General features: G+C 43.6%; 1 pseudogene; it reads right to left on the reverse strand.

Annotated features, from left to right (window-relative positions):
- Nucleotides 1–1,819: 1,819 nt before the first annotated feature.
- LOC133890332 (cysteine-rich receptor-like protein kinase 6) lies at nt 1,820–8,403 on the reverse strand (annotated as a pseudogene).
- Nucleotides 8,404–14,117: the final 5,714 nt, after the last annotated feature.

Raw genomic sequence — 14,117 nt, forward strand, 5'->3', positions numbered from 1 at the left:
TTATGGCCTAGGCAGCGAGGCTAGGAGGCCGATTAGGTGGCTAGGCGTACTATGGTGAGGTCAAGTCATCATAATCTCAACACCGTCATTTCCTCGCTCTGTCGACCGTCTGACCAGTGCTTAACGGTTTTTGAAACACTAGGTATACATATATTCAATTTTATTACAAATACTTTACAAATGACGCGTGAGATTTTCATTCTTAACGTTATCGTTAGAATTTTTCTATTCCACTCCTTGAGTAAAGTGGCAATATGTCATTAGCTCAACGGAAAGATATTTTTTATATAATAAAAGTATAACTTCTATCATCTGGACTAATAAGACGTCAAAATATTTATGATACATGTAGCCATTACACAATCAACACCTAAAGATACCAAAACAAATTGGCTTTAAGAGGTAAACAAAAGTGAAAACCAGAAGAAAAAACTAATCATGCAAAGCTTCTGTATTCTAGCTCAGAACCACCAAATATTCCTTATCCAAACTCTTGCTTGCTTCTACTTCCCTCACCCACAGAAGGGGCCATAGCCCAAGGAGAGAGTGTTTAGATGAATTATCTTTTTTATATTTTAAATTAAAAATAAAGGTTTAACTTATTTTATTTTAGTCTATAAACTTCAAATTTAAGATGGAGCTATGATCTATAGCTCTGGAAAAAAAAGCCATAGTCAATCATGCCACGATTACCTGAATTTGATAATATACCTATATATTTGTGCTTACAATAGCAGGGCATGTTTGGATGCATCATGCATGCAATGACCTAGATGGCTCTCGCAAAAAGATAAATGGGAGATCCAAAAAAAGAACGGATGGGAGAATGAAAAATAGCTGAAAACTTGATGTATAATATGCTGAGTTTAAGCGAATGAAGCGATTATCATAATCCATGATTTTTTGTTCAAAAGGAACTCTAAATATTTTAGAACATATATAAGAAGTTTTAGCAAGCTACGAGAGCAACACAATGATTATGGTGTTAATATAAAATAAATGCAGAAATACTTTTAATTTTATAATGCGAAACATTTACTCCTAGCTTGTAAGCATGTACAGATGTTTTTTATGCATATATTTCTATTTTAAAATTTCTTTCATTTCAAACTCAACTCAACTCAATCATGTGCAATTTACACGGGCCACCTCACTAAGTTGTAAGGCCTCTCCTAATGCTCCAACTTAGCTTCATGTCTTATATATTAAAAGCACAACCATGTAGAATGAAATATGATGTGACAAACGATTAAATGATGAAAGAAAAGGAGCTAATGTCATGTGGAAGAAATAAGCTAGGCTCAAAATCCAAGAGACAAGCAAGACCGAAATTTGCATTGGAAAAAACATAGTTTTCTCAGTATATATTATCACCACTACTATAGAAAAGTATCATCACTGCCCGTTCTAAAACTACATTAATGCCGATTTTTGAACCAACAATGATAATCATGAATTATTTACTATCACTGCCAGTTGGAGCCATGAACTGGTAGTGATAAGCTATCACTACGGGTTTGTGGAGGTAATCTGCCGATTTTATACTTTTCACTACCGGTTACATTTACGAACTGACAGTGATACTCAATCCTAGATTAAAAATTGAAATTTTTAAATATGTAGGCAATAATTTATCTGAGCTTTATATTACTAATCTTCATAATCATTGGCCCATATCACACTAACCATTGTTTAAGTCACTAATAAATTTTCATCTCTAAATCACTGTACACCAAAACAAAAGATGAGGTCGCGCATGCAAAAGAACCTTAAAACTGCCGGTTCGTCGTTGTCACAACAGAGGCTCTTGCTGCACCCGCTACGCGTGCCTACCATAGCCAGTTGGGGTTGGCCACGTGACGAAGAAATAGTCGTCGTTGTTGTCGCCGCAGTTGCCGTCCTCCTCTTCCTCATCATCGTTGACACCATCGTCCTCCTCGTCCTCGTCCTTAGCGTCATTTTCCTCCTCCTCCTCCTCCTCATCCGAGCTTCAGAACCTCTTCGGCTTTAGCTCATCGATGAAGTAGTCCCAATCTTCATCAAAGGAGGGGAACCCCGCCGATCCAGAGTCCAAGGATTGTGCCTCATCCGAGCTCCCCAGCGATGGAACCTCCTCATCGGACGAAGGTGCGGGGTGAGTGGTGTGGCCAAAGATGGTGGTGGTGGAGAGGGCAGTGGAGTGACCGGAGATGAGATGGTGGTGGAGTATCTATCGCATGGCTACGTTGGAGGGGAGAGTGTAGAAGAGAGTGGCACGCGTGTGAGAGAGAGAGAGAGTGAGCTGAGCGATCATCGTAGGAGACTTAAATTTAAAAGCCTTCGAGAGAAGCCGAGTAGGCAGGGTATACAATTTTTCTCTATCACTGCCAGTTCGTAATTATTAATGGCATGACTTTTTATGAGCTAATATCACTGTCGGTTCATAAAAAGAGGAGTTAGTGTCATGTATCACTACCAGTTCGATCTATGCACCAGAAGTGATAAGTTGGTTATCACTGTCGGTTCGTAACAAGAACTAGTAGTAATAATCATTATCACTGTCGGTTCTTGCTAGCTCGACTTTTTCTGTGCCCCTTGAGCTTAGGAACCAGTAATGATAAATTATCACTGTCGTTTATAACATTATCGATAGTGATAATAGAGTACGTATAACTCTTTCGGTAGTAGTGCACTGTCGGTGTATCAGGAACCGGGGGTCCCTGAGTCCCGAGGCCAGGCCAGCCGTCCGCCACGCGTCACCATCCCGCGAGGTCCCTCCTGCGGGATGAGGAAAGTCTAAGTTCCGGGAGAAGGTGCCCGGGGCCACAGTCCTTGGTCCCCGAGCACCCCAGTTCCCCGATGACCCGCAGAGTCCAAGTACCGGGAAGAAAGTGCTCGGGGGAGGTGCCCGGTCGCCCCCGAGCACCCTAGTCCCCCGACGATCAGAAGAGCTAAGTTCCGGGAGAGAGTGCTCGGGGCTACACGTCGCAGCCCCCGAGCACTCGGTTCCTCGAAGGGTTAGTACAAAAGTGCTCGGGAGAGAGTGCTCGGGGTTGCACGTGGCAGCCCTCGAGCACTCGGTTCCCCGAAGGTTCGTGCGAGAGTGCTCGGGGAGGTCAACGGTACCCCCGAACACTCGGTTCTCCGACGACCCAGGGAGGCCCCCGAGGGGCCCACCGATGAAGTGTCTGCCCGTCAGAGGTCCAAGGCCGCATTAAATGGGCACGCGTGGCCTGACATATCCAACTTCTCCTGCCGCAGCGTCAGCTCTTGCCATGCTTTGGCAGAGGGGCGTGGGGCTATTAATTGCACGGGTCCCGTCCCGTATCTCCCGTTGTGTCTTGAGATAGCATTGTCAGGATCAAGGTGTTCCGCCTACCGCCCTGCCGTGGCAGAGGAACAAGACAGGACGGGCACGCCGGGTGCCTCTGTGGCTGCCCGGTGGGCCCTCTCAACGGCGCCCGTTGACAGGGCGTCCACAGTGACGAATGACCGGACGCGCGTCGCGTTTTTCCACCGCCCCTATCACTTCGCTCAGAGGAAATGATGACGCCTTTCTCAGTCGTGGCATCTTGGAACTTGTGCCCCTTCCTTCCCGTTCGGGGTATGTCGTAGCCGGCGAATGCATAAAAGAGTCGACACACCGGAGGGACAAGGGGGACGACGAAGAAGAAGAGAAACAGAGGAGACGAACCCCACAACGAACCAAGCCAACAGACGAAGACATTGTGAGCTAGCCTGAGCAGAGCTTCTTCTGAGAAACAAAGAGCCTCAAGCTTTTAGTTAGACACAATATTCTTGTAACCCGATACATCCTCGGGGGATCTCTCTCAGGACAGTTAATTCATCCATACAGGAGTAGGGTATTACGCCCCCGTGTGGCCCGAACCTGTCTAAACTCCGGTGCATTTATTCCTCTTTGCACTAGGTCATTCATCCCCCACCACCGGCCGTCGCATCTACATCCACTTCCATTTATTTCTTCGACGAACTTATTCAGGATCATCCCCCCGGCCGAATCTCTAAAAATGGGTCTCTCGGGATCCCTGCGGTAGGAATTAATCCTCCGACATGCACATTTATCAATTGAACATACAGAACTCTCTAGATATAAGCTATATGGCTTCTCCTAGTTCTTCAACCTGGCTAGTGTCTTAGGCATTAGTTAGGCCTTCACATAGGATAGATGATGATGTGGCATTAAATAAAGAGAGAAAAGAAGCTAATTGTTGAAGTATAAGTTGTCCATCCTCTCCTATCAGGTTAGACTTTTGGGTAAGTTTATCAGTGCATACAACTTAATATGGTATCAGGGTTATGGGTCTCGAGTCCGAGTCCTGACGGTCACAATTAAATAAAAAATTGTAGCCAACTTCTATTTTCACGTTTGAGGTATGAGAGAGTTTCCACGTGAAAGGAGTGTCGAAGTAAAAGTGAATTATCCATATTTTCCTATTAACTTAGGTTTTTAGGTTAATTGGTTGATGTATATAGCTCAATATTAATATCTTACAAGAAATAAGCTGGCATAAAATCCAAATCCATGGACATTGCAAAATAGCATAGTGGAGTGTGACCGTTTCGCTGCCGAGCATCATCATGACCGATGACATCACCGGTCGGACCGCAGGTTCTCCCTGGATGCACAGCAGCCCAATGTGGATGCACCTCAGCACGTCGCCCTCTGGGAAACTGCCGGCCATGCTCGGGTCGACCAAACCCGTCACAGTCCCAACCTCCCAGTGCTCTCATACCTACACGGTGGTTCGTATGTAACCGTGAGCCAAACTTCACTGCAACGTGTGTGGTGGCAATGGTTATCAGATTGTACTTACGGTGGTCAAGAGGTCTTGAGACCTCTGTGAGTTGTAGCAGTCGTTGTTCTTCCTCCCCGTGACGTTCTTCAGTGCCTTGACGCCAAAGCTGAACGCGTCCGATTTGATGGAGTAGTTCCCGTGCATCACGTACTCCGACGCCATGTACCCACTGAAACGAGGAAATCAAGCAACAGTCAAGACTTAAAAAGAATGTAGAAGAGGGTTACAATTACAAACCACAAGTGCATAGTGTATAGAAGCGAGTGAAAATAGATTGAATTACATCACCTTTGAGGATGAGGAGCCTTCCACTTCAGCTGACCTTTATTCTCTTATAGAATCAGTCACATAGCATATCACATAGCTACTACATACTGGAGTTCACAACTTCACAACATAGCCCATAGCAGTTTACAAATCACAACAATAAGCCACAGAGTTTAGGTTCTATTTAAAGTTCTATTACATCACAATAACATAACAGTCTCAAATTTAGGAAATGATAATTCATAAATGAGATAACAGGCTGCAACTCCAAGTTCATCCTCCACCAGTCCAACTAGGCTTCTTCATCCTCATTGGCTTCAGCTTCATTCTCCTAAATATAAACCTCCACATCTCCAAAAGACACAGCTCGCAACTCAGACTCATTAAGGGAAAGGTTAGCCACTTCAATCCCTAAACCACTAAGAGAGTCAAAAGAATCTCCTCCCATATCCCACATCCTTGATTCCCATTTCTTGTATGCATTTGTTCTTCTATAGAGATGTCTCAGATTTAAATGCACATGAACCAATTCCTCTCACGGCAAAAAGATGAGGCTGGTTGGCTAATCAATCTAATAGCCAAACTCTGTAATAAAGGAACACATTGTCCATAATTTGACCACCAAGTCATTGTATCACAAAGCCATCTATCACGAATTGAATCATGATCATTGAATTCTTTGGAATAAGTTGAGAATCTTACGTATTCTTCTTTCACTTTTGTTAATTCTTCTTGTATGGGAAATAACTTCTTGAAGCAATTCATCCTCATTTTTTATACTTCAATGTCCTTGTGTGAGGGTACACGACCAACATCTTCATCGAGCCAATATTTGCTATAATATCTACAATGTTACAGTTAAGCAAAAGTTAAAGTTGTACCACTTCAAGACTTAAAAAAATGAACATAAGCAAGAGTGCGAGACATCAAGTAAAATGTAATGATAAGTTGATAACCTTGGATAAAGTGAATGAGCCAAACAATGAAGTGAATTATTGCCTTTTGTCCATCTATCCATCAATATCTTATAAATAACTAAGAACAAATCAGATTCCTCACTTTGTTCCTTCCCCTCCCATAGATATATCTCTTTCTTCACTTTTTCAAACATTGAATCCCACATCTCATAAATCAGATGAAGACATGGTGTGTCGATGTCTACAACACATATCATATCATATATAGGCTGAGTAAATTTAAGAATGAACTCCACATTGCCCCACCATACATCACTAAGTATCTTCTCTTTGATATGATCAGCAATTTGAACATCATCTTTGTAGTGATTCCATTGCTGACTAATTACCATGCTTTGGAGAGGCCTCTTTACCTCCACAAACCGTTGTAACATACACACAATTGAGGCAAATCTTGTTTCAACAATAGCAAGTAACTTCAAATGGCTAAACTCATTAAAAATTGAAAGTCGCATGCCATGTTTCATGATGAAATTCTTGATCATTTGAGCATCAGTTTTAACATTTGTTATAAATTCAAGTGTGCTCAAAACAAAAAGCCTCTTCATCATGTTTTGGCTGTTTAGACTCACAAATATTCTTCAAAGCAAGATTAAGAGTGTGTACAACACATAGTGTCCAAAATATGGTATTATATTCAACTTGCAAAAGCAGACCCGCACCTTTGCAATTTGCAGTATTGTCGGTGATGACTTATATCACATTATGTTGATCAACTTCTTCAATAACAGACCTAAGCTGGGCAGCAATTTATTCTTTTGTCTTCACATCACCTTCATAATTATCAGCCTTCGAGAACATAGCTACTTTCCTAGAAATTGCAACATAGTTAATGAGTGGCCGCCTCTACGGATTTGACTAGACATCAGCACAAATTGTCACTCCCTTGTCACTTCATGTGCTCTTTGTACTCTCCAATAATATGCCAATGTGAGCCCTTTCTTGCTTGAGAAGGGTAGTCCTTAACTTGTTGTACCCTAGCATTTTATAACCCTTCAAGTCAATGCTGCAAGCATAGGTAAATGCTTCTGGAATGTATGGATTTCTTGCAAAATTGAAAGAAATCCCAAAAAAATAGAATTAGCACAATGCTCTTGCAAAAGTGTAGCTGTAGTTGAACAATGAGTATGTGTTGCATTGCAATTGCATACCTCCTGAATAAAATGTTCTTGCAATTAAAGCATCCATGTGCTTGCACTAGTCCATTTTCTAAGCTTTCTCTTGTGCAGAAGGAGGTCCACTTCGCTTTTTGTTATTGTTATGGATGAAGAAGTAGGCAAGGACACAATTCTTTGGTTTGATCTTTCTAATTGTTCTTTAGCAGCTACAACTTCTCTCCTCATCTGGCTAAGTTCATCTATTGTCACCTTCGGACACATACTGATTCTCTTGTTGGACTTTTTCAGCAAGTGAGCTTCCACTCTAATGTAGCTACAATTTTTTTTTCAATTGAACAATAATTGCATCTCCATCTTCATTGCCTTCACCTGCAGCCAGTTTCTCTAAAATTGTGACATGATCCCACAGTGGAGCCTTGAGGTCAGTGATGGATCAAGCACTTGAGCTTGTAGTTGCACCACCACCACTAATAGAAGTTGCCATTTGAATTTAAACAGAAAAATGAGTATAATGTATTGTACTACTACTAACTACCCTACAAATTGAACCATGCTGCTAAATTGCACCACTACTAGAAGTGCTAACGTACTGGTGGCATACCGCATTGAACCACTAGTCCACTACAAACCCTACACATTGAACCGGTCAATCCGGAGGGGAAAAAGGGGAAAGGGAGAACTTATCATCAGGCACCGACTGTAGGAGGAGGACAGTGCGTGCCTGCGTGAACCGCGTTATTGGGCCAATTCTTAGAAATGAAGGGGTAGTCCCTGGTCTGGTGAAGATCCTCGCCCGCTCACCATTCGCCGATGGTAGGTGGTCACCGGACGCAGCCAGGCGTTGACGCGTCGCTTCTGGTGGATGCGGTTGCCGATTGATAGAGGGAGATCGGAGGCGGCTGGGTCAGTGCAGTTCATGTAAAGTAGGTCACGGAGGGGATGCAGATGCCATCTTGGAACGAATTCACAACCCATCATGGATCTGGCTGTATCGCCCAAGTATCCACATCGTATTGCCCAAGTATCCAAAAAAAATTATTTATTTTTTTCTCGATAATCCCTGGATACATATCAGGGCCGTATCCAAGCTATATCCATATCTAATACCATATCGAATATGGATACAACCGTTCCTGCACGCATCTGAGGTACTGACTAGGTGCCGACGATGTTGTTCGTGACGGCCTGCATTTGATCGCGCTCAAAAATCCTCACGAGACCAAAGTTCGAGATCTTGGGGTTCATGTTCGCGTCTAGCAGGATGTTACTGGCCTTGAGATCTCGATGGACTACTTTGACTCGAGTCTTCGTGGAGATACTGCAGACCCCAAGTGATCCTGTTTATGATCTTGTACCTCCGTCTCTAGTCTAGCTGTTCACGTTTCTCATTCTCAGTGTCTGAGATGATCATATAGGAAGCAGAGGGTGATCAATGTGATGATATGAAACTTTGGAGGAGAAATTTGAGTGGACAATGATTCAGTTAGTACCGAAGAGGATGAGATCGAGACTTCGGTTGGGCATGAACTCGTAGATGAGCAACCGCTCCTGCTGCTCCAGGCAGACGCCGACGAGCCTGACGTGGTTCTTGTGCTTCAGCTTGGCCACCAAGGAGAGCTCGTTCTTCAGCTCCTCCACTCCCTGCGTCGAGCTCTTTGACAGCCGCTTCACCGCTATCTCATCGTCGTCCGGGAGGACACCCTAAGCAAATCAAACCAATGTTATTATTGATGAGAAATTTTCACTTCAAAAATATCCAGGTGAGAAACCAAGTTAAAATGTGCCTTGGTTTACTTGTGATGAGTGATTGACATTGGTATTTATTTGGCTTCATGATCTTCGATTTTGCATGAGCTTTGATGTGATTTGAATTGATTTAGGATTTCATTTGAACATATTGATTATGGACTAACTGGAATTAGAGTTAGAGATAGATGTTTGCTTGTCTCATGGTGTGAAGGTGATGGATGTAACTTAGCGGTCGACGGCAAGATGATCGAGGCCAAGTGAAGTGCTTGGTGCCAGACGATCAAGGAGGCCGGATGGAGTCAAGAATGATTTTAGCTGAACACGTGGAGATCAAGCAAAGCATGGAAGATGGATGGAGACGACGTGTTGATAAAGTCAAGCGAAGGGGATGCCGGTGCAAGTGACAAGGCAGCCCGAGGGATCAGGAGCAGGAGAGACTTGCCGGTGGTCAGGATCACATCAGAGTACACGCGTTGACATCGAAACGCTTTCTTAAGGTGTAAGCAAGGCGGTGAGTTATACTTTGAAAAGCGTGCAGGAGGTTTCGTGGTTTGGCCTCAAAACTGTGGGAGGACTAGAGGAGTATGTAGCACCATCGCGAAGCTTGCGTTGAGGAGAAGCTAAGTCGTGAAGGCGTCGCGGCTGTCCGATGAATGGAGAAGAAAATGAACCAAAATACCTTCGGTGGTAGGTAGGAGTGTACTTACTTTAGGAAAAAGCTAAAAAACTTAAGGATCAAGTTTTCTAGGCCTATAAATAGAGGGGTAGAGCTATGAGAGAGTTTAAACCAGCCACTTGAGCCCTCTTGTACCACCAATTTTGGAGGAGTACGTGGCACTATTGAGAAGCTTGTGTCGATACGAAGCTTAGTTATGAAGGCGCCGCGGCCGTCCGATGAATGGAGAAGAAATGGACTAAAATACCCTCGGTGGTAGGTGGAAGTGTACTACAAAAGATAGGTATTTTGAAAAAAGCTAGGAAACTTAGTGGTCAAGTTTCCTAGGCTTGTAAATAGAGAGGTAAGGCTATCAGAGAGTTTGAACCAGCCACTTGAGCCCCCTTTTGCTACCCATTTGAGAGCTTAGAGTTAGGGTTTTAGAGGAGATAATGATGAGTGCTTAGCTTATGTAATAGGTGAGAGTTTTGAGAGATAAATATTTGTAATTCGCCTAAAATATGATTGATCTCTTTGAGTAATGAAGTTTATTTTTACATATGCTTCAATTTCCCTCCTTCTAGTTTCTCTCTATTGGTTCCCTTGCAAGTTTGCATGTTTTTCGGTTTCTGGTTTGATTTTCATTTTGGTTTTTTGGCCTAAAATTTCAGCACATTGTGAGGTCATTTTTCTCTTTGCTAGAGGCATAAAATTCGTATACACACTTATGTGATGGGGTCTTGAATTCCCTTACCTCTAGACAATCAACTTGGAGAGTTTCGTTGCTCGGTGTTCATCTTTTCTTGTTTCTTTACAAGTTGTGATCTTTCGAGTGCTAAGACACATAGATTGATCTTAAATGGAACCTATGGTTTATATACCATCCATGGAGTCGTGTTGCCTCGATTTTCTCTTGTTAAAACTTCTCTCTATTTTTGCTTCCGCTTGAGTTTTGAGGTGCATTGGGTGATCCGAATAGGAGAAGGCCATCGATTTCGTAAGAAATTTGTTGAGGCGCCTATTTAACCCCATCTAGTCGACAATCTCATTCATACAATTAGTATTAGAGCTGGTTTAATCACTTGTTGACCTTAACTGGTTTTGTGATCTGTAAGCAACATAAAGAGAAGTGGGAAGATTCCGTTATTTGTTGGCCGTGATTTTTCATACTGGAAGGTGCACATGGAGGCTTATCTCTTAAACAAGGAAGTGCAATTTGGGAGATAGTTGATTCCAACTACGAGATCCCTACTGCTCGCACGACTCAGGTTCAAATTGAACAGTATGAGCCAACAACAAGGCCAAAAATATTTTGTTCACAAGCCTGAGTCAGAATGAGTTTGACAGGGTTCAGCACCTCCGTACTGCCCGGGAGATCTGGACTACTTTGAGTGCCTTTCATGAAGGCACTAATCAGATTAAGGTCAGACACCAAAGCACATACAACCAAGAATATCAAATGTTTGTGCAAGGCCCTAGAGAGTCTTTGGATGTCATTTTTGCTCGCTTTGATGGAATTGTTAATAATATTCGATCAACTGGTGTTTTACCTTACTCTAACCACAAGAGAGCAATCAAGCTTCTCTATGCTTTGGATCGTAGCATATGGGAAGTGAAGATCTCGAGCATTGAAGAGTCATCAAGTTAGGACACATTAACTTGTGATGAACTCTTCATCAAGCTTAAGTCCATCGAGATAGCCAAGACGGCTCAGATTGGTCTCGGAGACTCCCTGCCTCAGAACATGGTGTTGGTTTCCAGACCTAGCGGTGGCAACCAGTCTGGAGTTGGTGTTTCTTGTGCTAACACATTATCTAGTGGATTTGTTTTGTCTTTCTTGGTCTCTATCACAGAGGAGCAGGTGGATGTGCTTGATGATGAGGATTTTGCACTGATTGTGAAAAAATTCACCTGCTTCTACGACAACCACCGAGACCGGAGGAGAGGTAGTTCTTGTGCCTGCTTTGAGTGTGGTGACACCATCCACTTCAAGGCGGATTGCCCCAAGCTCAAGAAGAAGGAAGACCGCAACGACGACTACGACAAGCACAAGAAAAAGAACAAGAAGCCATTCTTCAAGAAGAACCGCGACAAGATGACCAAGAAGGCGGCCAAGGCAGCTTCTAGAGCGTTCATGGCAGCTCTCAGCAACATCGATACCTCTTCAAGCGAGGAGGAGAGCTCAGAGGAGGATAAACTGCAAGTGAAGAGCAAGAAGAATGCTAAGGACCTCACCGGCCTCTGCTTCATGACGGATGACAACAACGACAGCGACCCTGAGCTTGATCCCTCCGAGGTTTTACCTTCCCACGACCAGCTTTCCATCCAAGTAGATATCTTGAATGATATTCTTGTTTTCCAGGATAGGTTGCTTAAGAAAGTTGTGCATGAGTTGAAGCAGTTTAGTCCTAAGTATGAGTCTGTTTCTTCTGAGCTTGCATTGCTTAGGCCTAGGAGTGATGATGAGGAGTGTGAGAGTTGTTTAGTGGTTATGATAGAACTTGCCGAGCTTCAGGCTTTACATGCTCAAGTTGCCAGTCGATTTGAGACTGCTGAGAAGAAGCTCTCTGAGGAGGAGTCTAGATCCACTCTCTTAGGCGCCTGCATGAATTGCCCTTTGCTTGTAAAGGATGTTGAACTGAAAGCAGTGTGCATCAAGGAGTTGGAATCTAGATTGGAGAGTGCTGGGAGTTCGAAGGATGTGCAGCCGAATTGTCCCATCTGCATCATCTTTCAGGACAAACTCAGCTGGGTTAGAGGGTAAGTTGAGAAGCTTTTAACCAAGAATGAGTATCTCCTTTCTCTAGTGGAGAAATACTTCGAAGGCAAGGGTAAAATGAATTCGATCTTGGCGAAGACCAAGATGTATGCTGATAAGGTGTGTTTTGCTCTTGGGTTAGGTTTTGAGAGGGTGACTTACAATGGAGAGAGTATGACTGTTTTCACCACATCTACTACCCTAGAAGTTGAGAAATCCAAAATCAATGCCACACTATAACTCAACAAGAAGAAACACACACCACAGCCTACAAGAAGAAGCCAGCACCACAACCCAAGAGAGTTTCATAGTCTCATATGAGAGCCCGTATGAGAGAGCCTAGAGTGACTGGCAGTCGAGTTCCCGAGAGACGCTACCAATGCACCTACTGCCAGAGAGAGGATCACTTGGTTGGGTATTGCTTTTGTCGTAGGAGGGATGAGAGGCGTGAGTGGGAGTGGAGTACCCGGAACATGTACCGTCCCTCAGTTGGTGTACATGAGCCTTCTCCTTGCTCCTACTCATGAGTCTCTAGCGCTTTTCAATCTCTTCCTAGAGGTGGTGCCTGGCATGGATTTTACCATGACATATGATTTTGATCCACGTGTAAGAGGCTTTGAGTTTCAACGCTTTAACGGACAACATTTTTCTCTTTATGGTTCTCACCCCCAGCGTACTAGTGTTGATTTGCATGCACCTGCTTTTACTGCTTCGGGGCGGATGACCCAGTACTGGATTCCCAAGAAGATTATGACTAACCCCAGTACTCAGCCATCCACCTACTACTCTTCCCGCATGTAGGTGGCAGGAGGAGGTCTGTAGTACAAGTGATTCATTGACTTCGGTTGTTCGTGCCACATGACTGGAGATACATCATGGTTCTCCAGCCTCACCCCAACGAAGTGGCACAAGTACATCACTTTCAGGAATGATCGGAAAGGAAGGGTGAAAGCCAAAGGTATGGTAAGAGTGAATGAGAGTTTTACTCTCAAGGATGTGGCTTTGGTGGAGCATCTGGGATATAATTTATTTATTTTTATCTCAGTTGCTGGATGAGGACTTGGAAGTACATTTAAAATGCGATACTTCTCGAGTTCTTGATTCTTCAGGCGCTTTGATTTGCCAGATTTTCAGAGTTGGGAGAGTTTTTGGAGCTGATTTTTCTAAGTCCCTGGGTTCTTCTCGTTGTTTGATTGCTCAACCTTCTTCTGCGCTTTGGATGTGGCATAGGAGACTAGGGCATATGAGCTTTGACTTGCTTACTCGTTTGAGTGCCTTAGACTTGATCCGAGGATTGTCCAAGCTCAAGTTTGAGAAGATCCTCGTTTGTGCCTCCTTATCGGTATGTCAAGATGGTTGCCACCTCTTACCCACTAGTTAATCTGGTGATGACTAAACGATCAGGAGAACTTCTCTATATGGATACTGTTGGTCCTTCCCAGGTTCGTTCGGCGGGTGGGAAGTGGTATGTACTTGACATTGTTTATAATTTCTCTCGCTACTCTTGGGTTTTCTTTCTTGTGAGCAAAGATGAAGTGTTTTCACACTTTTGGAGCTTGGCTTTGAGATTGTTCAAAGAACTTTCTGGTGCATTGAAAGCAATTCGCAGTGATAATGACACCGAGTTCAAGAACTATCTCTTAGCTGCCTCCTGTCTTGAGCATGGCATTGAGCATCAATTTTCTACCCCACGCGTTCCTCAGCAGAATGGCGTGGTTGAGAGGAAGAATCACACTTTGGTGGAGATAGCTAGGATGATGCTCGATGAGTATAGGACTCCTAAGAAGTTTTGGGCTA

The sequence above is a fragment of the Phragmites australis genome, chromosome 14 (assembly GCF_958298935.1).
Source record: "Phragmites australis chromosome 14, lpPhrAust1.1, whole genome shotgun sequence".
Lineage (NCBI taxonomy): Eukaryota > Viridiplantae > Streptophyta > Magnoliopsida > Poales > Poaceae > Phragmites > Phragmites australis.